The 22,805-nt window shown below is 49.9% G+C and overlaps 1 protein-coding gene across 1 annotated transcript in view; it reads left to right on the forward strand.

The window, feature by feature from the left end:
• The first annotated feature begins 2,714 nt into the window (after positions 1 to 2,714).
• The window catches only part of FAM163A (family with sequence similarity 163, member A), a 53,545-nt gene continuing 33,454 nt past the window's right edge, over positions 2,715 to 22,805 (forward strand). The window contains exon 1 of the mRNA XM_012646533.1: positions 2,715 to 2,969. The gene's annotated coding sequence lies outside the window, so the exon portion shown is untranslated. The remainder of the gene's footprint in view (positions 2,970 to 22,805) is intronic.

Genomic DNA, 22,805 nt, shown 5'->3' on the forward strand with positions numbered 1-22,805 from the left:
CTCACTCTTGCTCAAGCTGGTCTCAAACTCCTGAGCTTAAACGATCCGCCCGCCTCGGCCTCCCAGAGTGCTAGGATTACAGGTGTGAGCCACCGTGCCCCGCCCTAGGTTGAGGTTTGAGCTTTATCCTACTCCTGTTAAGTGATGGGGCCTGTGTCTGAATGGTCCCTTAATTTTATAACAAAAGTCAAAACAATTATTTACGTTACAACTTACTTTGCTAGAATGTACCTAAGAAAGCAAGGGATATGGGTAATCACTTTTTCCTTGACGTAATCCTGTAAATCTTTAGCAAAAAGGCAGTTTTCACTCAAAATAAATCCTCCCAGATTTAAACAACAATAATAACACATGCACATGTGCACCTGGGGAATTTTGCTTCTGATAATGTTAGATTAAATAACTCAGACCCATCCTCCTGAAGGTAGAGCTTAAGATAAATGTTGGATAAAATATGCTTAAAATCATCTTAAAAGCTTCAAAGAGCTAATCAGTTAATAAGGAGTTACTAGCTTTAAGCTCCAAGAAAGTACAGAAATCAGAAGAAATGACTTAAATATAAGATCTGAAACTATAAAACTTCTAGAAGAAAACATAGGGGAAAATCTTCTTGACACTGGTCTTGGCAATAATTTCTTGGAGATGACACCAAAAGCATAGGGCACAAAAGCAAAAATAGACAAGTGGGACTACAACAAACTAAAAAGTTTCTGCATAGCAATGGTATAAAGAGACAACCTATGGAATGGGAGAAAATATTTACAAAGCATATATTTGATAAAGGGCTAATTTCCAAAAGTACAGATGCTTGCCACATCTGCTAGCTAGACTGGTTCATGCAGCAGAATATCAGCTTTACCCTTTGAATCAGGAAAAAAAACAAAAGAAGCAGAAGTCTTCCTCTTGGCCTCCTCCTGGAAAAGTCTCCATTGTGTGTTTACAAGATGACTACCATACATCTCTAATGGGAGTGTAAATTTTATGACCACTTTGAAGAACAATTTGACGTCATCTAATAAAGCTGAATATAAGCATACCCTATACTCCAGCAATTCCACTTCAAGATATATACTCTAAAGTTTGCCCTTGCATACCAGGAGATATATACATGAACGTGTTATTAGCAGTATTATTTGTAATAGCCCCAAACTGGCAACAATCCAAATATCTGTAGGACCAGAATGGCCAAATAAATTGTTATATGTTCATACAAGGGAATATTAAGTAGCCATGAAAACGAATGGACTACAACTACACGTAACAAAAGTAGATGATCCCAGAAACACAACCAGCTGAAAGAGGCCAGACACACAAAAATATACATTATTCTCATTTATAGAAAATTCAAAAACAAGCAAAACTATAGTGGTTAGGGATGCATCACAAATTGATAAAGCTATAAAGATATATAAGGAAATAATTACCACACCAGGATAGTTGCTGCTTTAGGGGTGAGGAAAGACTTATGAAATGAAATGGGTGGGGGAGGGGAGCTTCTGGGCTGATGGCAAAGACCTGGGCGGTGATTACACAGGTGTTTGGCTCATAGTGATTCACTTTTCCATGTGTAATAGTTTATAACGAAATTACTGCATCCCTTCATAGTTCCTCATTTTGCCTTTGAGAAGAGATGAGCTGAGAGAGGATTGCAGGTGTGAGATTTAACTATGCTGAGAAAAGGCAGCACATAAAAACCTGAGGTCAATATTTAAAATTTGTGAGTGTTGAAACAACAGTAGACCTGCTGGAACGAATAGTTGGATAGCTTGCCTTTGACAGCTGTTTTCAAAAAATAGTGCATTAGGAATTTCAAAGTTGCTCTAGATGCTAAATTTCCTGCTCCCCTCCTTTGCAAGTCGGACCTAGGCTGGGGATCCTTGGTTTTTCAATGTTTTAGAGTTTCTGGGTTTTGTTTTTTAAATTGATCACCTTTGCCTTGAACCCCCAGACTACCCTGGCTATGAAGAGGAAAACGTTTGATGTAGTGGGAACACTCCCTCCCTGAGCATTAACTAGGGTGACCCCATCCCTCTCTCCTCCCGTCTTCAGTCCAACCAAGAATGAAAAGCAGGATCAGGAGAAAGATGAACAGACCACAACAGGTAAAAGATCCGTCTTACAATGTTTCAGAAGTGCTAAAAAGCGACAGTTTCCTTCCATCTCAACCTGTCATATTTTCTCAGCACACCTTCTGAATTACTAATGTCAGGACTTATTCTTTTGGGGTACAGCAAATAAGCAACTCTTGGAGTTTTAGAACATTAACAGAAGGTGATTTTAACGCAGAAATCTGCAGCACCGTTAACGTTGCTCCTCGTGTCGAGGCGTCGCTTCTCCCTTCCTGCCTTTTCCCGCCAGATCCCGCTGTCACAACCCTCACGACACGCCGAGTCCTATCCCGACCTGCCGCGGGCACGAGGCGCCCCTCAAAAGCGGGGACATCCAGGTCTCACTGGATTTCCAGGGACCCGTGCGGGCCGGAAATGGGAGGCTCTCGGGGCAGTCGCTTGGCAGAGGACAGCGACACACCCTGGCTCCTAAGACTCGTTCTCTCCGATTTTCCGTGCCGGCCGGGGCCGCAGCACGCAGAGCCCTACGTGCCGAGGCGCGCCTGGGGCGCCCGACTCCCGCGTTTGCGATTCTTAGGCTAAAAGGCCGCGGAGCCGAGGGAAGGGTCTTTGGAAGGCGCCAGCCGCGCCGTTTCCTCCCTTCCCTTCGTCCTCGTGCAAGCAGCCTCTCTAGTGGGGGATTCTCCCAGGACGCCGGCCAGCGCCAATCAGGTCGCTCGGTACCTGCCCCCAGCCTCGGCCACCTGGAGGGGCGATGAGGCGCCACGCTCGGTGCGGGGCCAGTGCTCCGAGCGCCGCGGAGGGCACAGGAGCCTCACGTGCGCCGCCCCAGCCGCGGGCGCCGGGACGCGCAGACCCGGTGGGAGCCGGACGCCGAGCCGCCGCCCGCGCGGAGCCGCCGTAACCGGCCGGGCGCTCCTCCGCGCGGAGGCGGGAGAGCGGCGGGGCGCCGGGTGGCCGCGGAGCACTTTCGAGGACACCTCAACACTCGGGTAAGCGCGGCCCGGGGCCGCCTCCCTCTGCCCCCCGCTGCCCCGACTGGAGCGGCTCCCAGCGGGGTCTGGGGCAGCGCTCGGCTCTCCCGCCCCACTCCGGGAACCTCTCGCCCCGAGGGGCGCGGCGGCGCGGGGTACCTCTCCGGCCTCCGGGCCAGGCCTCGCGTGGCGGTGCCCGCTCCTTGGTGCCGGACCCTGTCCCCGGGCGCGCGACAGCCGCTCTCCTCAGCTTGTCCTCACCGACCGCTGCGCCGCGCCTTCTCCCCTCCCGGACCTCACACGGACGGGCGGCTGCGCCTTGGCGCCCGCGACCGCCCGGGTCCAGCCGACGACCTGAGCAGGCGACGCTGCGCGCGCCGGGGCCGGGGCGGGCCGGAGACCCGGGGGTGGGTGCGGGCGCCGCGGGGCCGATGCCGCCGTCGGTCTGGGCGTCCAGGCTCGTGCAGGCGACTCGCGGCAGCCTTGCGACCTGGCTCGGCTTATTGGCGATATTGCCGAAGTTTTACGAAACAAAGAGGGCAGATGTGCTTTCGCGCAGCGCGGTGGGCATCCAGGCGGCAGGGCCTGTGGGAACGGGCATCTCGGCCAGCGAGTTCGGGGCCGGGACAGCCGGGGCCGACTGCCTGCCTGAGGGGCGGAGAAACAGGACTTGGCTCGGGCTACTGCCCACTCGCTCCCGAGGCCCCGAGCCCGCGTCCCGCACCCTGCCCGGGAGGGCTCTGCGCCGCCGGGCCGCGCCGACGCCCCTGCTCCGCGCTGGGCTCTGAGAACTGGGCGCAGCACGAAGCGGCGTCGGGACGAGGCCGGCATTCCGCCGCTCCGGCCCGGTCGCGAGTGTGCCGGGCGGGGCGGGCAGAGTGCGGGGCGCGGCGTCCGGGAGGAAGGGTGGCTGCCTCGGTCCTCCGGGACGCCGGAGGCGGCTGGGAGGGGATCTGTGCCCCCGTCAGCGCCCTCGGGCTCCACACGCCGCCTGCGCTTTCTGCCACACTAGGGGGCTCCTCTTCTCGGGGCGGAACTGCGGGCCCTGGGAGTCGGCTCTTCCGGTCAGGCCCGACCCGGCGGCGGGACGGGGGCGTGTGCAGATACCCGGCCCGCAGGCCGAGGCGCTTTCTGCCGCCGTCGTTTCCAGTCTGCCGGGCTGTGGACCCTCCCCCACCCCGTGCCCGCCTCGGCCTGGCCGGGGACCCGGCCGGGAAGTGGGGCTCTCGCAGGCGGGCCCGGGGCCGGTCCGAGGAGGCCGCCGTGTGGCCGGCAGGGGCTGGCGTCTGTGGGGTCGGATCTCTGCGCCCCGCTTGGTCCTCCAGCGTCTGGGCCGGACCCGCGTTCACACCGAGCGAGAGACGACACCCAGCGGGGCCTCGGGCCCCCGGGCTGAATGGTTTTGCGGGACGTTCACTGGGGTTTGGAGTCTGGAGGGGAAAGGCAGCCGCTTTCTGTACTGATAAAGCACTCGGTGTGCAGACATTCGCATCCCGCCCCTTTCTGCAGACTAAACGCGGGGGACAAAGAGCAAAGGTGCATTCTCTGAAAACGGTGACAATTTCTCGACTTCTAGGGCGGTGCCAGCGCCTGTGGAAGGAGGGTCTGAACCGGCGTATAGAGACAGGGGGCAAGTTGGCATCCGGACAGGAGATGGGGCTCTGGGGGTTCGGCGGGGGCACTGGGCAGATCGGCAGCTGCCCCTCCTCGCAGCTCCCCGCACGGGCGAGGAGCGTGGCTGTGATCTCTGTCGTCCGGGCGTGTGCAATCAGGACCGTCTCTGAATGGGAACAGCCTCTGAAGTCATTTGAGGTGGTGTCAGGAGGGTCCCACGTGCAGCTAGAAACCCTAGTTGTGGACATCACTAGCATTCCTGCCAGAGCGAGAGACCTCATCAGAAAGAGCGTTCTGGAAAGGCAAGGCGAGGTGGACTGGCGCTGATGAGAGCAAGTCCCTCCTGTTTGCCCAGGAGGATCTGTTTTTTCTCCAGCTTGCCCATCTGTAATTGGAAACGAACACTGCTTAGTCCAGGGAGTGCCTGAGTACAAACATCATCTGGCAACAGGCGCCTGGCACACGGACAGGCCAGCTCTCACCCAGAGCCCGGGGTGGGGTTTTAGTGATCTGAAAACTCTGGGAAAAGGCAGAGGTGGATTAGAGGAGGATTTGGGAATCTTCTGGTGGCCATATAACACAAGAGCCATTTGACTGTGGCTGGGCCATGTCAGGGTTTGTTAATTGTGAAAAATGCACTGAGGCTTAGAATCTAGCCTGGTGATTATTAACACTAATGAAAGTTGCTGCCGTTTATTAAGTACCTTCTATGTGCCAGACACAAGACCTTGCAAAATCAGTATTATCCCCAATTTTCATGTGACGAGACTGAATTTGGGGAGGCTAAATAATTTCCTAAGACCATAGAGCTAGTAAGTGGCAGAGCAAGTGCTTGGAGCCCAGGTCTCTCTGGTTCCAAAGTCCCTGATCCTTCCATAGGGCCACTCTCTTCCCACCAAGAACAGATGCACACAGTAGCTGAAAATTGAGAACCATCATGATTAAAGGCTGTTCTTTGTAGACTCAAGAGGTGTTTGTGACCTCACTAGATTGCAAGAATGTGCTGGTCTGGTAAAACTGGATGCTCTTGATTCGCTCTGGGACTGAGGGGCTTAATTCATACACAAAGGATTGATTTCTTTAACATGTAAAGTGCAAACTACAGTAACATACTTATTTCCCTTTCAATTAGCAAACATCAAAAAGATTGATAAACTATTGATTAGGTTCTAGAAGAACAGGCACTTTCATATATTGTTTGTGGGAGAGTAAATTGGTATAAATTCTTTGAAGGGTGTTTTGAGAACACCCGTCAAAATTAGAAATGCCCATGCCATCTAACTCAGTGATTGCATTTTAGGAATTTCACTTACTATTATACTTGCATACAGGCACAGAGACATATGTGCATCATAGCATTGTTTGAAAGAACAACCTACATGCTTATCAAAGGGGGACTTGTTAAATATGGTACTTCCAGATAGTCAAATGCCATCCTATTCATTCATAGAAAAAGAATGAGGAAATTTACTATGTAATGGATGTGGAATGATTTCCGAGATGTGTGGCTAAGTGGAAAAAACGACATGCATAGAGTGTTTATAATATGCTACTGTTTGTGTTATTAAAGAGGAAGAAGGAGGAAAATTGCAAGATGTTTACGTGTATATGCACAGCTACAGACACATAACCTAATAATATCTGTTGCCTCCAGGAAACATGGCCTGTAAAACCTTTTGAATTTTGAACCATGGGAATACGTTAACTATTTAAAAATCCTCTTTCTCTGCCCTGTGCCTGACGTGTTCCCTCAAACACTTCTTTGGCTTAACAGTGTGGGGTGACACACCCCAGCCCCTTCAGGTCGCCTGAGAGGTTCCCTTTGGATTAAAAGTTAAAGGACTGTGAGACCACATAATGCCCAGAGTATCTGGGCCATCCAGAATTCCTTTGAAATATGCCAAGTTGTACTTGGAAAGGTGTCTTTGGACAGCAGGCTCTCTGAGCTGGGTAGGCAAGAGATGATCATCCAGCCTTGCAAACAACATGCAGAAATAGAAACCATGTCTCTTTTCATTGCCCTAATGTTCCCCTGTACAGGATAAAGTGTCAGCGACTAGATAACACTGAGTAAGGGAGGGAGAGGACTCTGTGATTGGGCATCAGAGAGGGCAAAAGGTCAGTAGGAGGTCTATTTCTGGTGTTGCATTTGGACCTCAAAAAGGAGAAGAGAGATACACTTGAAAGAAAGATTTGAAAAGCATTCTGGGGTCTAGGGCTGTGTTGCCCCAGAGGAGGAGGAAGGTTGTTGCTGTTGATGCTGATGCCTGCACCGTCTCATTTAATCTCTTGGATTTGAATGTATGTGAGAGCCCAGGCTCTTTGCCATCAAGTAACACGTCTTTCTGCTCTTCCCTCACTGACGTTTCCATTCTCTACACAGTAAGCTCAACACAGGCACAGTAGCATCCCATGGGGGCTTACAGACCCCGTCTGGGTCATGGCAGCATGTGGCTGAGTACTACATGTTTTGATAGGTGAGCTGAAATCTTTGCAGTATGTACAGACTTGTACAAGGCGTGGTTCGGGGACAAAGCACCAGTTCTGGGTTTGGATTTCCATTTCTCCTATTTCTATCTCTGTGTGCGCATTAGGGCCGGGGCTGAGCAGACTGAGTATGTGATGTTCCCCAGGGAAGGGAGGAGGAGGAGGGGCTGTCAGTGCTTTGGTCCAGATGCTAGTGGTATAGAAGGCTGTGAAGATGGGCTCGTGAGGCCCTGTGTCTGCACCCAAGGAGAAGGGTCAGCAGGGGTGCCCCGAGCCCCAGATCTGTGCTGGGAGTCTGTCTGCTGTTTAGAAGAAATAGCCTGAGAGCTGAGAGCCTCTCTTTGCAAACCTCCTCCCACGCAGCTCGTTGGCCAGCTCGTCGTCAGGGTTCACCTCTGACTCCCATTCTACTTCAAAAAGAAACAGCTTGAATTTTTTCCCCAAATAAATTCTGGAACACTTAAGGCAGCTGCTTTTTTTTTTTTTTTTTTAACCTGATGCTGTTGCTCACAGGGGTGGGAGCAAGAAGCTGGACTGGGCTCTCAACCAAGGCTGCCGGAACCCAGCTAGGAGGGGCAAAGTCAGATAGCCCCACTATTTAAAAAAAAAAGAAAGAAAGAAAAGAAAAGTCACCTTATGACCAAAAAAAAAAAAAAAAAAGATGTTTACATAGCATACTAGTAACAGGATGACCGGTTTAACTAAATTGAATTCAGAAAATGTCTATTATGCAAGGCACTGAGAAGGCAGAAAGATGAGCAAGGCATGGTCCCCAGGCTCAGGTTGCCCACAGGCAGTGTTGGGAGAGAAACGTTCACGTCACTAACAGGACTCTGCAGACTGAAGAAGCAAACACTAAGTCGAGGTACGGGCGGCATGCCACCAGGTGCAGAGTGACTACCGTGAATGCGACGCTGGCCCAGGTAATTCTGAGAGATCACTAAGTTCTTCTTAGAGGAGGTGGTTCTTGTACTGGGCCTTGAAGATAAAGTGTGGTTTTGATAGACAAGCCCAGGAGAAGGGGCAGACCTCAGAACAGCCTGGGCAAAGGCACAGGGTTACCATAGAATTTGGAATATTCAAAGAAACATTAGTATTGGTAATTCATTATTTATGCAACCTCAGCCACAGACATAATACGTGGCATTTTTAAGTACTTATAGAATGAAACTGCTCATATCCCCATAAAGTATTAATAGTTAATTACTATGATTTTGTGTGTATGGTAAAATCAACAGGGATCGATGATGGGTTAGAATGAGATATTAGAAGTGAATCCCACAAGACCTATAAAACTATAATAAGCTTGTGTCAGATTTATTTTGCCTTTTAAAATGACGGATGGCATTTTAGATATGTGACATCAACATTTCTGTTGTAGCAAGCTACTGGGTCGCTATGGCTTTTTCGGTGGGGAGGCGGCAGAGCATGGGAGTGAGAGCACTGGTGCCGAGGAGTCACATTCTGCTGCACCATTTTGTTCATTGTTTACTCATTCATTCGCTCCTGCATTCAGCAAACATGGTCTGTGTGCCTGGCCCAAGTGCTGGGCTGAGTGTGGAGAGAGAAAAGGAAAAGCCGTGGTCCCAGTATCCTCCAGGGGCTCACAGTACCTGGAAGAGATCACAAGAGAAGGTGGTAAATGCCATTTAATAAAAGCAGGGACAATGGGCTGTGGGAAAACATAATATGTGCTCAATAAGTACCGGTTGCTAGAATGAATAAACGTGATAAACAGTATCAGATACCACCAAGAGAACAAATTAGAGGACTAAAACTATTTCTTTGGGTTTGGCCAATGGGTCTCAAAAATTTGTTCATGTCATGAAACCCTTGGAAATCATGGTGTTCTTTGGAGAATACCATGCAATATTAAAATGAATGAAAATATATTTTGAGCTATTAAAATTAGAGGGTATCTTATACTAGATTCTACCACAGACATGGAGTAGCAGGTGCCAAGTGTTAACAAAACTTTATGAAACAAAAGCTTTAAATTGGAAATATCCTTTCAGCTTATTTATTTTTCTGTGAATTGGGGGAAGACTACCAGGGTTCTGTTTTAGCACAGGAAACTCTCAGTCCCGCTGGTAGAACGCCGGAGCTCCACAGAAACGCAGTTTGGGCGGTTCAAAGGTGGTTGATGACTTTAGCAAGGACAATATATCAGTGGAGTAATGAGGCCAGAAGCTAGCTAGGGCTGGGGTTGAAAAGTGAGGATTGCATTTTCCAGATGTGGGCAAGTATTTATTGAATGTCACTGGGGATAGTTACAATGTTGGGGTTAGGGAGGAAAAACAGTCAAAATCCCAGCCCTCAAGAAGCTTGAGGTCATTCAGGGTAAACAAATTTATCCCAAAACAAATATAAAGAAACACTGTGCCAAAAGCTATAAAGTGGAGGTATATGGGATTATAAGAGTGTTTAAAGTCTGGGGCCATTCAGGGACGAGCTGGGAAATCATCCTGAGGAAGTGATTGAGCTGAAACTCAAAGGAGCTAAGGAGGTGAGGGGAGTTTGGGAGCTGGAAGAGGATATTCCTGGAATGGGAAAAGACCATGGCTAGAATGAATAAGGCATTTTGAGGTGCTGAAGGCCAGTGGAGCTGGGGTTCATAGAGTGAGAGGGAGACTCATACAAGGTGAGCAGAAGTGGTAGGAAGGGGTTAGAACACCAGCCACATTAAGGATTTTGATGTTTTTTCTGCAGCAATGGGTAGTCACTGAAGTACTTAGGAGAGTGACGGATTTTCTGTTTCAAAAAGATAACTCTGGCTGTATAGTTGGACAGTATATTTGAGGTGGTCAGGAAGAGATCAGGGAAAGCTGTTGGGAAACTTTTGAAGTAGTCCAGGCAAAGAGTGACAGTTGTTTAGGCTGGGGAGTTTGCAGTGGAGATGGAGAGAAATAGATTAGAGAGGGTCCAGAGGGTAAAATGGAGAGGAAGTGATGGTTTAGGTGAGAGAAGGGTGTTGGGGATGAGCAGTAGGGTTCCAGCTTTGTCCCAGTGGATAGCAGTACCATTGCCTGAGACAGGAGACAGCCTCAGAAGACTAGGCTTCGGGGCAAACGTCCTAAGTGAATCTCAGCCAGGGTGTACTTACAGAGACTGTGAACCATCTACATGGATGGCTTGAGAGGGCAGGTGGATATACAGATAGGAGTTTGGAGGAGAGGTTTGGGCAGGAGATATGCCTCTGTGAGTCATCTACATCTAGAGGGTAATTGAAACCATGGCATGGATGAGACTGCGTAGGGAGAGAGGATAGGCTTAGAGAGAAAGCCTGGAATTAAACCTCAAGTAGAGGAGCATGGTTGTGAAAAGGAGACAGAGAAGGGTGAACCAGAGAGGGAGGAGAAAAATCAAGAGGTGGAAATGTCACAAAAGCCAAGAGCAGAGTGTTTCTTGAAGAAGAGAAGAGAAAGCAGGTGCTACTGAGGAGTCAGTGAAGATGAGGACCTAAATTGGCTTTAGAAAATGGAGAGCATAAATAGTATAAGCAAGAGCTTCAGTGATGTGAAGGGCAAAAACCAGGTGTAGTTGGTGGAGGAAAAAGTGGAAGGTGAGAAATAGAGAATGCACATATAAATAAGCATTTCCAGAGGTTTGGCTGTATGAGTTAGAGAAGGGAGTTTGATTCTGTTTTAATGAGAGAGAATTGAGCACCTTTAAAAGCCAGTAGAAAGCCCACAGCTAACATCAAACTCCGTGGGGAAAAATTGAAAGCTTTTCCTCTTAAGATCAGGAATAAGGCCACTCTTGCCACTTCTACTCAACATAGAACGAAAGTTCTAGCCAGAGCAATTAGGCAAGGAAAAAAAAACAAAAAGAAAGAAAAGGCACTCAAATCAGAAACGAAGGAGTAAAATTGTCCCTATTTATAGATGACATATATAGAAAACCCTAAGGAGTCCACAAAAAACCCATTAGAACTAATAAGCAACTTCAATAAAATTGCAGGATACAAAATCAACATGCAGAAATCAGTTGCATTTGTATACATCAACAATGAACTATCTGGAAATGATATTAGAAAAAAATTCATTTAATAGAACAAAAAAAACCTTAAGAATGAATTTAACTAAGGAAGTAATAGACTTATATTCTGAAAACTACAAAACATTAATGAAAAAAATTAAAGGAGACATAAACAAATGGAAAGACATCCCATGTTCACAGATTGGAAGACTTAATATTGTTAAAATGTCCATACTGCCCAAAGCAATCTACAGATTCAATGCAATCCCTATAAAAATCCCAATGGCATTTTTTACAGAAATAGAAAAAACAATTCTAAAATTCATTTGGAACCACAAAAGACCTCAAACAGCCGAAGTCCGGAAAAAGAAGAGCAAAGCTAGAGGCACTACACTTCCTTATTTCAAAATATATTACAAAACTACAATAATTAAAATAGTATGGTACTGGCAAAAAGACAGACAACATATAGAGCAATGTAACAGAATAGAGAGCTCAGAAATAAATCCACACACATACAGTCAACTGGTCTTTCACAAGAATGCCAAGAATACACAATGAGGAAAGGATAGTCTCTTCAACAGACACTGTTAGGAAAACTGAATATCCACATGCAAAAAAATGAAATTGGGCCAGGAGCAGTGGCTCACATCTGTAAACCCTAATACTCTGGGAGGCCGAGGCAGGAGGATTGCTTGAGGTCAGGAGTTCTAGACCAGCCTCAGCAAGAGTGAGACTCCATCTCTACTAAAAACAATATAAATTAACCAGGCAACTAAAAATGGAAAAAAAGCTAGCTGGGCATGGTGGCGCATGCCTGTAGTCCCAGCTACTTGGGAGGCTGAGGCAGGAGAATCACTTGAGCCAGGAGTTTGAGGTTGCTGTGAGCTGAGCTGATGCCACGGCACTCTAGCCCCAGCAACAGAGTGAGACTCTGTCTCCAAAAAGAAAAAAAAGAAAGAAAGGGTGAGGAAACTAGGAAAAGATGATAAAGATGTTAATATCGAAACACTCGTTAGCTTTGTGACATTGAGCCCATTTTCTCACCTGTTAATAGGAGTGACAATGATACCTACCCCACAGAGTTGTGGCTGGCAGGCACATAGAAAGTGACCAACAAATGTGGGCTATTATTTTAACTTTTGTCCTTACCGTCAGTGGCTTGCACAATGCTGAAAACATGATTGGTTTTAATGTAAAGTATTCACCAGTTCTCCCCGGTAGCTGGTCCCTCAGAAGCCTCTCCATCTACCACCTGTCTCACCGCCCATCTCTGAACGCCAGCTCTTCTCTAAGCACCTGGAAGCCTTTCTGCTACTTGGTGCTGAGGGATTTGTATGTGGTGCTTAGCCAGGGCAGATTCTATTAGGGGATTTAATCATATGAGCAGGGCACTGGGCCAGGGTGAAGAGAAAAGAGGTTTGATTAATTCAAGAGCCCAACCTCCTCTGACCTCGCCTGTACGCAGAGGACTTTGGAACTCGTTCCTCCATTCTTTTCATGATATCTGCGGAAGCCAGCTTTGAGCCAGGCCTGCACTTGGGGCTGAGACATAGATGAATAGAAATGATTCTTTCCCTCATGATATTAATCTGATAAGATAAATGTTGTAATGATTATGTCGCAAAGTGAGAAAGAGCCTCTAGCTGTGCCCAAAACACAATGAGGTGAGTCTGATAGGTGTGAAGGGCACGGAGCTGCTCTGTCCACGCATACGCTGGAAATAGGTCCCTTCCTTCCTCCAACTCACTGGCTCCTTATCCGTGTTCCTGGCCTTGTTTGTCCATCTGTCCATCCAGGACTGACTTTTAGCAGCTGGTGGGGTCACGCAGCTGTTGAAATTTTTACATTCTCTCCCACCAGACGGCAAACGGGCACTTCCTGGAGCTCCTTGAATCCTCCTCCCCTGGGGCTGCCTCAGCCCCTTGCTTAGGACCCCAGACTCCCCGACAGTCCAGCAGCCAAAAGCGCAGCTCCTGGCATGGCAGAGGCCTCCTTTCCCAGCTGCGGTGCCGCAGTCAGCCTCTCTGAGCGGTCGTGACGTGCCCTGCCGGCTGTTAAATAGTGTTAATGACACCCCTGCATCCATCTACCTGTTTTCCCTTTCAGCTACACATCGAGCACTGACATGTCTCTAGCACGACACTGGTGAACAAGGCAGCCAAGGTCCCTGCCTTTGTGGAACTTACCACAGCCTGGTTTCTCAACCTTGTCACTCGTGACATCTTGGGTCAATAACTGTTGTGGGCGCTGTCCTGTGTATTGCAGGACATCTGGCAGCATCCCTGACCTCTTTGCCTACACGCCAGTAGCACACCCCCACCACGACAACCAAAAACATGCTCCAGTATTACCAATTGCGCCCTCGTGGGCGAAATCCCCCCCCCCCCCAATAAGAGGATAGAAAGTGTTATCAGACAAATGGTCACGAAAATAAAAATACAGTTACATAGTATAAAGATGCTCTGGAGAAAACACGCAGGCTACCGTGATAGAGAATGAAAGGAGACTTTAGGTTTGATTATGAAGCGAGGCCTCGTGGATGAAGTGACACTTAGCAGAGACCTAAGGGCTGAGAAGGAGCCAGTCATGTGAGGAATGGGGGACTGAACATTCCTGGCAAGAGAAGAAAGGGCTTGGGTTGTCTGAAGAGCAGAAAGAGGGCTCACTGGCTGGAGTATGGGGACCAAAAGCAGAAGGGGTGTTAGAGGAGCCTGGGGAGATAGGCTAGATTATTTAGGGCCTTCCAAGCCATGATGCTCTAAGACTAATCCTAATGTTTGTGCGGTGTTTTAAGTAGGGAAGTGATGGGTGCAGATTAACGTTTTAAGATCATCTGTGTGCTGAGTGGCAGTCGGTTGGGAATTGGTTGCAGTGGTCCAGGCAAGGGACTGGGGGTAGCCTGGAGCGCAGCAGTGGAGATGGAGAGACATGGATGGATTTGGCATTTGCCTTGCTCGTTCCTAATGCCTCATGTATTTCGGTCATACTCAAGGGTTGGCAGTACTAGTTCGGGGACCACCTTTATTTAGTAGCATTTATTGAGTGCCCATTGTACGCCCAGTGTATAAGACACTGATTTTGAAGCAGCTCAAAATCTAGTAGAGAGAAGACACAAAATGATCACAGAGCATAGAGGTGCCATGACTCCAGAAGCATGATGTGTTGGAAGTTTAATCTGGCCTGGGGGAAGGGGGACAGTCAGGGAAAACTGGAGAAGGTGACACCTAAAAAGATTTTTAAAATTCAGTTGACCAAGTGAAGTGCGGGCAGCCGGCACGCCAGGTCTGCACAACCCAGCAAAGGCCCAGAGGACGCCAACAGCATGGCAGGGCAGAAGCATGAAGCCCAGGGCAGGGGCAGGTGGGAGAGGTGGCTGGAGGAGTTAGACAGGCCAGATCCTGCCAGCGAGTGCCACCTTTGTGCCTCAAGGAGCAGCTGGCAGCGTGGTGGAAGCAGGAGCAGACGGCATGGGGTCTCCAGCGCCCAGCCTGGTCTCCCCCGGTGCGTCCCCTCTTGCTGCCAGGGGCCACTTTCTAAAGTCTGTAACTGCTTCAGCCCTCTCTGTGTCCCACAGGCCCCCCACAGTCCGGCTCCAGGGTGGCCGTGCCCAGCTCCACTCCTGGCACACCGCGTGACGTGTGCTTTTACAAACCCGCCACGCCCTTCCGTGCCACCTGCCGACACTCACGCTGTTCCCTAAATCGTGAAAGGAGAAAACGCGAGATTGTTCATACGATTAACATAATTCATATCCACTGGAATGCTTAATAATAGGGAATTTCTTTAGTAAACAAACAGCCACCTTAAAATGATGTAGAAACATATTTTACCTGAAAAGATAGCTGCGAATATTACTAATTATAAAACAGCAGGAACACAGTATAATCCCAGTAAGTGTCTGGGTGGGAGTGAGGGTGTAACAAAATGTGAACCGTGCTTATCTCCAAGTGGACAGAGCTATAGAGAATTTTAATTTTATCTTTGACGTATGTAATTTTTAAATTTTCTAAAACGCAATTATTGCTTTTATGATAAGCAACCAGCAGAGCTGCCCTAGGGATCTGGCTGGCAGCGTGCAGAGACACGATCGACCTCTGGCTGCACAGTGTGGACGCAGCCGTGGTTCTCTCCAGGAGGCCTGCAAGCGAGACTGATTCATTAAGTGCTTTCAGTCCCGAAGATGACAGGAGCCAGGAAAGCATAAAGTCTTGTTACTACGACAGCTGGTAGCCTTGATGTCTGCGTGTTTATTTATTAACTGGGCTTTATGTATTTATCCTCCCAGAAGGCCCGGGAGCTTCACAGCTGACTTTGATACAGACCACGTTCCCAAAATAGTGCAGCCCGTCCGTCAGAACAAAGGCAGGGCTGGCTCACCAGAGGACGAAAGCTCCAAGGGCACTGTCCTGGGAGGCAGAATGAACTCGAAAGCCGGTGTTGGCGGGTGGGTGAGGGGCTCGCAGACGAGAGCGTCCAGGAGCAAACTGGGTGAGGTCGCTGTCTTTGCACTGGCGATCGCTGATGCCCGTTGAGTGCAGCCCCGAGCGTAGCTCCACTCTCTCCCCTTCCCTCCGTGGCGGTTCTGTGAGGAACTTTTCGCGTTTTAGAGCCGTTAACGCGAGACTCGGGGAGAATCAATGACTAGTAAATAACAGAGCTGGGGTTTCAACACAGCTGTTTCTGCCCGAACACCACCCACCTCTCCGTTTCCCTGCTTGATGGACGCTGCTTAAAGGCGGGGGATTTTAAGCTTGGAAAAAGTCCTGTTGATTTTGGCAGGAAGCAGATGCCGAAGGCTCTTGTTGGATGGATGGATGGATGAACAGGGGAAAGAATGATGTTAAAAGGTCACAGAATCATGTCAAGGCAGGGAGAGATAATCACGTTAGAAACCTATCTCACGGTTGCCACAAACGAATGTGTCGCAAGCGTTCAGCCATTCTTTCTGTTTCCCACCCAGGGTTTGCAAATATATGGCTGCAATGGGCGTGAACGTCAGGAGGGCTGTTTTTCTAGGGCTGGTGAGAGTTGGGGTCAGGCCGAGTGTGTGGGTCGGGTGTCAGCCTGGCTGTGTCCCCGTGCACCGAGCTCGGCGTCTGCTGTTCTCACAGGTCACCAAGGCCCCACCATGTCCTAGTGGTTTGCCTGTATCATTCATGCTCTGGGGACACAGAGGAGGAGGCCCTGACGACACAGCTTCTCGGACCATTTGTGAGAGAGAGGCTTTCTTTTCTTTTCCAGACCGTATCAGATGAAGAGGCGTTTCCCCGTGGGTGTGCTGTTGACTTAGGCATGCTCAGGGCTGGCTGGCAGGTCAGCGAGTAGAAGTCGAGTGAAGCTTCAGTTCAGTTCTCTCATCTCCTTGGTCATCTTCCTCGCTGCACACAGGAAAGCCTCTCACGTCCCTTCCTCCAGCTCTGCGTCAGTCAGCCGGCGACAGGAATGAGGGCCGCTGTGTGCAGACCACTGTGGGGCTTAGAAGAGAAGCACACGATGGTCCTTGTCTCCCAGGAGCTCACAGGGCAGGAGAGGAAACAATAATTTTCCCTCTGCCCCGCAGAGTTCTTAGCTGGGACCTCCTGTGACAAAAGTCAGATTAGCAAGAGAAAACAAATAGAAGTTTAACAGGAAATGAGATAACCAGGGGAAAATGAGTAAATCTCAGAGAGGTGGCTTAGAATTCGGGCTTAAACACCATCTTCAACTAAAGAGGAGAGAAAAGGGTGTGGGGAGAGGCCAGTCGTGGGGAGGTGAGCAGGAAAAGCCCGAGGGTAAGGTTTTAAGCTGGAGCCTTATCCGTGGATGCGGCTTTCCTGGGAGTTAGTCGTGCTTCTCTGCCTGGTACAAAAAGGGAAACACCCTTACAAATAGAGATTTCCTTTATGGACGTGAGTTTCCCTGTTTATAGAGCTTCTCCTGTACCTGCTGTTTCTCAAAATAATCAGCTCAAAATAATCATTATGCCAAAGAGGCGTATTTTGGCGTGGCATATTCTGATCTCTACGGTCATATTTTGGGGCGGCGTATCCTGGTCTCCTGCAACAGCTTCCTTGGAAAGAAAATTTATCCCGACTTCGGGATTACAGAGCAATGCCATCGAATATTTGTGGAAAACCTTGTCAGCAAAGAGGCTGGCTGTAAAACACCGGACTGGTTAGTTTCTTCTTCTGAACAGTGAGGGCAGTTGGGATGGACTCTACTTTTCCCTACTCTCTTTCTGATCTAAGAATTTGTAATTCTTTAATCCTAAGTCTAACAAGGTTGATCGGGAAAGACTTGAAGGGGGTCACTTCTGAGAAAGGGCATCGTAGGACATTCCGGAGAATTGTGTCTCAGCTTGAGAGGAGACACATAGTCTCTGGGGGTAGGTCATAGCAAGTCCCATTTTACAGATGTGGAAACTGAGGGCTTCACCCCACCCCAGAACGGCAGAGGAACCCTAATGCTTCTGCTTGTGCAATGGCTGTAAGACAACTACCTTCCCCTGGCGGAGGAGAGGTACTTTCCGGGAGAACTCAGCCAGGTGTGTGTGTTGAGGAATGAAACTGGAGTCTGCTCGCCCAGTGCAGCAAAGCGAGAGACTGAGGCAGAGAATTGGAGGAGGAGGAGGAGACCTTCTTATTGCACGGTACCATGCAAGGAGAATGAGCTCATGTTTAAGACCCGAAGTCCCCAGTGACTTACAATCAAGGGTTTTTGAAGGCGGGGGGCGGGGGGGGTGTACATTTCAGGAAAGCAGAGGTTGCAGGCGAAATTGAGAATCGGTGCATGCAGGTTGTACATTGGTCTGGCCCCAAAAGGCAGGATATCCTGAAGCAGGGGCCTCTGGGTCATAGGATTTGGAGATTCTCGGATTAGCGGCAAGGAGCCTTAAGATGGGTGTGGCTCTGTCCAGGTCCCTCAGGGAGAAATTTAGAACCAAAAATGGCAGCGGGCGTTCAATCCCTCAGTTCCCCCTTGTCTGCATTTTCCATCCAGTGGGGGTTTCTGAAAACCACTCAAGAACACATGCTCAGATGCCATGTCTTAGTTTCCGCAGGGAACCGGTCACGGAACGCCCGTGACTCTGGCTGGCTTGGAGGGCCGCTGTTGCTGCCCTCTTCCTGCTCATCAGTTGCCTGTTCACTTTTCAGGGCTGGCCAGGTGCGCAGAACTTCCCCGGAAGGGACTCAAGATTTTCCTTTATTCCCACACTTGGGGTGCTCACAGGCCCCAGAGAGGGATCCCTGCTCCAGCTCATGGGGAGGAGACCGAATTCCTCCCCTTGGCCCTCTGTCAGACTTCGTCCTGGGGCTTCCTTGCCAGCCCCATCCAACTTGGATTGGGGAACTACTTTTAAAAATAATTTCTAAAAGATCGCACACGTACGTACACGCGCACACACACACTGCATGAGCTCTTTGTATTTTATTCGGAAAATCATGATGACTCTCGGGCTACGTAGAAAGCTGAGACAATCAAATAATCTCTCCAGGGCTCAGAAGAAACAAGAGTCACGGAACTGGCCGGCAGCCCTGCAGATGACAGAGCTGACGGAGACTCCCCGGGGGTGTGGGGTGACCTCGCCAGGGGAAACGCCAGCAGGCACTTTCATCTGCCCTCTTCCTGTCAGGACGCTGCTTGCACCAGCGACAGGCTCCAGTTTATTCCCCCAACACCTGGGCGGAGGGATGGGAAGACAGTGAGGCAGACAAGAGTGTACGCACTTCCAGGAGTGGAGAAACCGAGCCATCAATAGAGAATGGGGCTTGTTTAAAGGGCTGGGGACAGATGTCGGGGTTCCTCCGATGGAGACGGGTGGCCGGGACTCTCCTTCTATGTTCTGACAGTTCACATTCTGGAACCTCAGGATTTCCTATTAAATATAATTTTCTTTCCTTCAGTGTCTCTTCTGTGACCCTTCTGCGGGAGGCAGGGTATTGGTAGAGTAGCCAGCTTGCCCGGGACTCTCCCGGTTTTCGCACTTGATGTCTCACGTCCAGGGAATCCCCTCAGTCCAAACCAGGTGGCTGGTCACCCCAGAGGTGCGTCACTGCTTCAGAGAGACTCCCGTGTTGGGGAGAGTGTCCCCCAGCCCCCTCTGGCGGTGGCTCACCTGGTAGCAGGGGCTCTGGGCACACGGCTGGGTGCAAATCCCAGCTCTGGCACACAGCCATGTGACCTGCGGCAAGTCCCTCGACCTCTCTGTGCCTCAGTCTTCTCATCTATGAAATGGGGATGCTGACCATCTGTACCTCAAGAGGTTGCTGTGTGAATTTGGTAAATCCATATGTGAGAAGCACTTTTATTTAAAGTAGTGCCTGTCTTACAGGATGGGCTCAGTATCTGTTAGCCGTGGTTGTTATTTGTCAGCATCTGGCCATGAATGAATCACAAAGGCCACAGGATCTCGGAATTCGTGGATGCCTCCTGAGAGCTCATCTCAGTGCCCCCAAACTTATGTGTACTCCATGCATTATAGCAGCCCCCTTCCGTGTTGGGCCCCCTTCCTTCCTTGACGCACCAAAGTGGCCGCCACTCCGCTCCACCTGGTGGTCCTGGTGGGGGGTCCAAATGCCATGCGTCTCAGCCTTGAGCACGCACACAGGTCACCTGGGCGTCTTGTTACATGTGGATCCCGGTTCAGCAGGTCTGGGCTGGGGCCCAGGACTCTGCATTTCTAATAAGCTCCCAGGGGATGCTGCTGGTCAGGGGGCCACTCTGTGAGCTCAGGGTCACTCTGCGTGTCCGCCTGTGGGAGTCTGAGCAGAAGCCTGTGATAGTCATACCGCTAATGGAGAAAAAACGGTAAAATCATTTCAAGAGGTTTATTCTGTGCCAGTATGAGTGACTGGGGCCCAGAGAAAACACAGACACAAGAAAGCTTGAGTAAGTGGTCAGATTACAGTTTAGTTTTCTACGTTTCAGGGAGTTACAGGCAAAGACATATATCAATACCCGGAAGGTATATATTGCTTTGGCAGAAAGGCAGGATATCTTGAAGCAGGGGGGCTAACGAGTCATAAATGGATTTAGGGATTCTTTAATTTGTGATTGGTTCAAGGAGTAAGGCTCTGTCTAAAACTTGGAGTCGGTAGAAAAGAATGCTTAACTTAGGGGCTCTGTTATCTGTCATGTGACACCATGCCAGCAAAACAAAAAAAGGCCTGTTTAACTAGATTTTATGGGTTGTAAGGTGTGACTTAACCCTTGTCTGGCATGGCCTTGGGTCTTGTTTATAATTTGGTATCTTATTGTCACAAAGAGTCCGTTTTGTCAGTATCACGATCTCTATGTTAAAGTTGATGCTGATAAGTGGTTTTGTCTGTCAACGAACAAGAAGCCAAACTCTAAAATAATTTAAAGATGTTTATTCTGAGCCAACTTTGAGGACCACGGCCCGGAGCCACGCCCAAGACACCTTGAGCGGTGGACTCGCCGTGGCTGGGTCACAGTTTGGTTTTACACATTTCAGGGAGGCAGGGGTTACACGTACATCCATACGTCGAAGGCTACATTGGTTCCGCCTGAAAAGGGGTGGGGTGGGGCTTACAGGTTACAGGTGGGTTTAAAGACTCTGTGATTTGTAATTGGTTGAAGACATGAAGCTTTGTCTAAAGGCTTGGAGTGTTTTAAGTTAAGATGAGGAAGTCTGTTTATCAGCCATATACCCAGACTCAGTGATCTGTTGCGTGAATGGAGGACCTGCAGGTTTGTCTGGCACGGCCTCAGCCTGCCAGTGGTTAGAAAGGATGTCCCCAAGCAGGGACAGGGGCATGATGAGGCTCGTCCAACCTCCCTTCTACGTGGCCAGCAGCTCAGTTTTAGGGCATTTCTGGGGGCCCCTTGGCCAAGAGGGGGTCCATTCAGTCCGCTGGGGGCCTTAAGAGGTTTTCCTTTTTGTTCACGCGTCTAAACTCCAAAAGAGGGGGTTAGCGAGGGGTGTCGGACCTCCCTTCCTGTCGTGGCTGGGAGCTCAGTTTTTCAGGTTTCTCTGAGATCTCCTTGGCCAAGAGGGGGCCGTTCTCGTGGTTGCAGGGCTTAGGATTTTATTCTCATTTTACAACACCCACCTGAAGACCCTGAAATGTGGAGAGTCAGTGCTGGGGGCAGGGGTGGGCGCTGCGTGGATACACTCAGAGCATTTGGGCAGAGCCGCACAGGCGGTGGAGACGCCAGCCGGGCGCCATGACTCCGGGCCAGGTTTCAGATCCGTGGTGAGGAGTGTTGCGGGTAGTTAATAATACTGGTTAAAGAACTGAGCTTTGGGGATGTTTTTGTTTATCTTAAATATCAGAACTAGTTCCAGGCCGTTGCTCAAATCATGGCTCTCTGTGTTTGTGGATTTGCGCTCTCGAATGGTGGACAAGGGACATAGTGCCCACCGTGCTCAGGAATCACGCATGGGGAGCGTGACTAAAGTTTCAGAACTGCTGGCCTGGAACGACAGAAGCCCCAAAGCTGGGCCTCAGTCTCCCCCACAGAACAGAGTCCCCTGCCTAGAAGGATCTAGTACTTCCTCAGCCACCTCAGAACTCAAGTGCGGCCCTATAGGTCCGTGTTGGATGGACAGACCAAACTCTCCCAGACAGACAACCTGAGTACCAGAAATAAACATAAACAGCGACCCCTCACATCTGCGGTACGATTTGCTCATTTTTCAAAGCCTCAGGTGAGGGTCTTCTGCCACCCCCCCCCCAGGTGCCTTCCCTCAGAAGCGCTGTCAGAGGCCAAGATAAAGTCACCACCTCCGGCGGCGGATCTGCCTTCTGCCTCTGGCGTGCGCGGGTCCTGGAGGACCCTTGCCAGGAGAGGTCGGGGACGAGGGACTTGACTTGAGTCTCATCCTGCCCACCGCTGCCCGGCTTCCCTGAGGTCAGGCTTGTGCCAGTTTGAAAAGCGGCCTTGTGATAATGAGCACTGAAAGTGCCCTCCAGACCCCTGTGGCCTGGGAACAGAGTGGGGGACTCGGCTTCTCCCGGCTCCAAAGCCGGCTTCGGCTGCTGCACGTTCGGCCCCCGCACGGCCGCCGGCGTGCTGCGCATTTGTGTCTGGTCTCTGTCGCTTCAGATCCCCCCGAGCGGCTGCTCTTGGCCAGCCGGGAGCCTTTTCCTTTCTTCCCAGAATGTTCCCCAGGACAGCCTGGCCCTTATAGAGGCTTCTACTTTCTTCTGTTTCTTGGTGAACCCACAGCCCCTCCTTCTGCCTTACAGACCCTGCCTGGCACCCACCCCACCCCGCACCCCCTACCCCTGCGCCCCTGCACCCCTAGCCTGCTAAGACGAGGCCACAGGGCTTCCTGATGGAGCTCCGCAAGTGCAGGGGCGCCAAACGCAGCTCTCCTCCAGGCACACTTCCCGAGCGGCTCCCCCTGGAGCAGAGGGACGGGGCTCCCGTGCCCCTCCCAGCACAGGTAACAGTAACAGATCCCAGGACTGCATGATGTCCCTCAGTTTCTGTAGCCAGAAGGGACCTCAGATTTTTTTTTATTGCAGTTAAAAAAAAAAACCACATAACGTTAAATTTATCGTGTTAACCATTGTTAAGTGTACAGTTCAGTAGTTAAGTATATTCACATTGTTGTACAACAAATCTCTAGAACTTGTTTTTTATCTTGAAAAATTGAAACTCTATACCCCACTGAACACTAATCTCCCCTCTCCCTTTGCCTCAGTCCTTGGCAACCACCTTTCTCCTTTGT

The sequence above is a fragment of the Propithecus coquereli genome, unplaced genomic scaffold, assembly GCF_000956105.1.
Source record: "Propithecus coquereli isolate 6110/MARCELLA unplaced genomic scaffold, Pcoq_1.0 Scaffold246, whole genome shotgun sequence".
In the NCBI taxonomy this organism is placed as follows: domain Eukaryota; kingdom Metazoa; phylum Chordata; class Mammalia; order Primates; family Indriidae; genus Propithecus; species Propithecus coquereli.